Source organism: Capsicum annuum, chromosome 11, assembly GCF_002878395.1.
Source record: "Capsicum annuum cultivar UCD-10X-F1 chromosome 11, UCD10Xv1.1, whole genome shotgun sequence".
Taxonomy (NCBI): domain Eukaryota; kingdom Viridiplantae; phylum Streptophyta; class Magnoliopsida; order Solanales; family Solanaceae; genus Capsicum; species Capsicum annuum.
In genome coordinates this window covers 234,525,720-234,529,567 of record NC_061121.1, presented here as the reverse complement: position 1 = coordinate 234,529,567, position 3,848 = coordinate 234,525,720, and positions in this window count along the sequence as shown.

Sequence of the window (3,848 nt, the reverse complement as noted above, 5' to 3'; positions counted from 1 at the left end):
ACTTGATTTTCCAAATATTGACTTGCTTGATTTTAATCCTCCAAATAAAGGGTTTGATCCTGCACGTCAGAGAGACAGATCCAGAATTTAAATTTTTGAAGTTGAACCTATTGCAAAATAATTTTACTTTATCAGTGTAATTCAACATAACTTATTTTTTCAGGTATCTAACTAGCTAGTTTCACTTATTAATTATGAATGCAAACTTTCGTGCGGTTATCTTTCAGATGACTTGATATAGTTTATAAAATAAAATCGACATTTTTTCATACCATTTCTTATGTAAACACCCTCAGGGAAATCATCTGGAATTTTCCCTTCAATTTCAGTCACTGTGATAGCTTCTCCAATCTCTTCAACAGATGCAAAGTTACTCTATGAATTATATGAATTAATTATTTGTAGATGAAAAAGAATTTCAAAAATAAATACCTATGACCTAAAATATGTGTCAAATTAAAAATAAAATAAAATGTATATGTACCTTAGATGGGAGCAAAGGTTGGTCCACAAATTCAAAGATCAAATCTACAAAAGTGTCCAATAATTTGAAAGAAGTTTCCTTCGTAGCTTTTGGAACATCCATTATCAAGGGAAAATGTTCCAAATTTGTCAAAAATGGCTGTTCCATCACAATAAAAAATGAAGCAAATTTTAATTAGCTTAAATTCAAAATTAATATTAGACAAAAGGTAATTATGCAATGCATCATATTTTTTTATTGTTCTTTAGATTTATACCATTAGGTATATATATAACGTCCTTAACTTAGATTTTAGTTTCATACTTTTACTTTTGACTGTTTTAGCTCTCAGTTATTCTACAAGGTATCAGTATTTGTTCTTGAGCAAGATGCAATCGATCTGTCAATCCATGTGCATGGTCACCTTATTTCTAATGATTTTTTTGTGTGTGTGAAACCTTAATGGTTAAGCTGATAACCGAACCAACAATCTTAATAGTTCTATAATAGTTTAACATGTCTATAAATCGATAAGTCGAACCTATAAACTTCAAATTGTATTGAACCAATCGATACACAATTCTAAGTAAAAGAGATTGCTCCTAAGCTTTATTCTGTAGATCAAAAAGCAATATGTGTAATTCACCATCATTCGAAATATAGTAGTAAAAAGTTATTCAAGTCCAACTATATATATATATATATATTTAAAATGCTTACCTTCAAAGTAGATGAGATAGAAGCTTTCAAGTCTTTAAATTTGGGTATTAGAGGCTTTTTCAAACAACAATAATTAACTTGACATGCATAAATACAAGCAACCATTTTGGTTTTCTTTACACAAATTTTTCTAGTATTATGAAAAAGTGGATAATAATCCTACTTTGTTTGGGACGAATTTATAGTTAGCTTATGTGACAAAAAAAATATTATTACTATATTGTCCCTATTAAGTAGGAATTTATTGGTCGGCTTCCTTTCGCATTTTTAATTAACATTTATTTTTGAACGCGATTAATTTCATATATAATACATGTCACAAACTCATATATATAGAGAAACTAAAAGATTATCTATCTTACTTTTCAGATTAATTACTAAATTCAGCCGAATTAATTGATGTTTTATTTAATTGCTTATTTTTTGAGGTTAAAAGTCGATTGTAGTTGGAGAAGGTTAGGCATAGAGCCAACCTATTGTCTAGGCCATATTTTTGATATAGTTATATTCAATCAACATTAAAACTTTATATCGTCAAACTAAATAATAAATAGGAATAAAAAATAATAAAGAACATTAACGAGCTACAGTTAATTAATGTCAATTTAAGATAGATGACATTAAGTTAACGGCGCGAGCGGAGGCGTTTTCGGACTAAATCGGTGTGCTATAACCTACGGTTGCGAGGGTCATCACTGCGCCCACGCAAGTGTACGTGGTCTCACCAAGTAGTAAAGTGGCCCTTTAGAAACCAAGTATCAATCCCACAGGGACTAGCTAGTGTTAAGCAACTATCGAATTCAAGTTTAACTATATATTGAGATTAGAATGACGCAAAAGTAACCAACAGAGCTGAGGATTGTAACTAAAACAATGCGGAAAAGTAAAGAGACTTCAAACAATCAATGGATGAAAGTCCGGGGTTAAAGCACTACGAACAATTATCATGCATACTATACTATTGAACTTCATCGGTTAAGTTGCTTATCTAGGTTGTTGATTCACGTGGTTGATTTTATGATCATGGTCTCCCGACCTCTAACCACCTATCTAACTTAGATCCACAACTGCATATCGTTGAGTGAGGATGTGAGAAAACTAATTAAGCTAAACTCATTTATATTTCACCCCGTAGTGAACCAAGTAGCTAGGTATATATGTATCCCAGATACGCTAATTCAAATCCCCTATTTTATAAAGGAATGAGAACCCTACTCTATTTACCCCACGTTCTATCTTCCTATTCCCCTCCCGATCGAGATCACAAAATCGACAATGTAATGTATTCTAACTATTAACTTTAAAAAAAAAAGAACATTCCATATCAACTTTTACGTTTTACTTGTGAATAAGAAAATTTTGTTTGAGACGTACAAATTTATATAGTTAGATTGTGTGACTAAAAAACATTATTGTTATTCCTCATACTTAATTATTGCACATTCATCTACACACACGCTTACAATTGAGCAATATACGTAGTTGCACTAACAAATATGTTAAAAAGTTTTACTAACGTAATTAACTTGTTATAGAAGATTAGCTATCTTATTTTTCTGATCTATTTATTAGGGTGAAGTGAAGTCAATAATAATTAATGTGTCAACAAATTAAAATAAATAGCATCCCGATTATTAATTAATATTTTTATTTGACTGTTTTTTTTCTTTTAAGATTAAAAATCGATCATAACTTGATGTAGGTTAGGCATATATAGACCCCAACCTGTATATAGACCAAACTTTTGATATTAATAAGATTCAATAAAGGGCAAATTTTTACATCTTCAAACCAAACAATAAATTACAACACGAGTCATGATCATTAAGTCCTTCCAAAATTTAATTGGTTAGTAACTAATGGTTAGGCACAAAATAACGTACTGGCTTAGAAATTGAATATTACATTATCTATAAATTGAAAAAGGGCATCAAAGCAAGCTCAATGAAATCCGTATGGTCCTCTACTTGTTAATATGATTATGTCAATTGGCTCATGTCACGATCCGAGTCTGGGCCCTGGCTGTAACGGACATCCGAACCATGAAGATTCGGACATCCTACTCTATCTGGTAATCATGCACAATATTCATATAATTAATTTAGGTGTACGCGCCTTGCGCGTGTATCTCATTTTAATGAGTTTAAATATTACACTAATTAAATAGAATATTTATTTAAACAATAAAGTTGAGTATAATAATTAAATTTGATATCTTTTGAGTATGTAAAGATAGATAATTTATTTATTAAATCTAATCTTTGTCAAAAATATTTTTGAAAATCGATTGACATTCATCTACCATCTGTAAATTACAATAAAATAATACAATGATAGAGACATCAAAATAATACAATTAAATCTAATCTTTACACACAATTTTTTTTTCAAATTCTCCCGACACTAATCTATCACCTGTAAACAATAACAAAATAATACGATAATACAAATATCAAAATAATACAACTAAATCTAACCTTTACATAAAAAAAAATTCTCAAAGCCGACCAACATTTATTATCATCTGTAAAATGAAATAAAATAATATGATAAAAGTGATATAAAAACAATACAACTAAACTTAAATTTTACATTCAATTGAGATTTAACTACGAACTGTAAACTACCACAAAATAAACTAATAGAAATATTATGATAATACAAT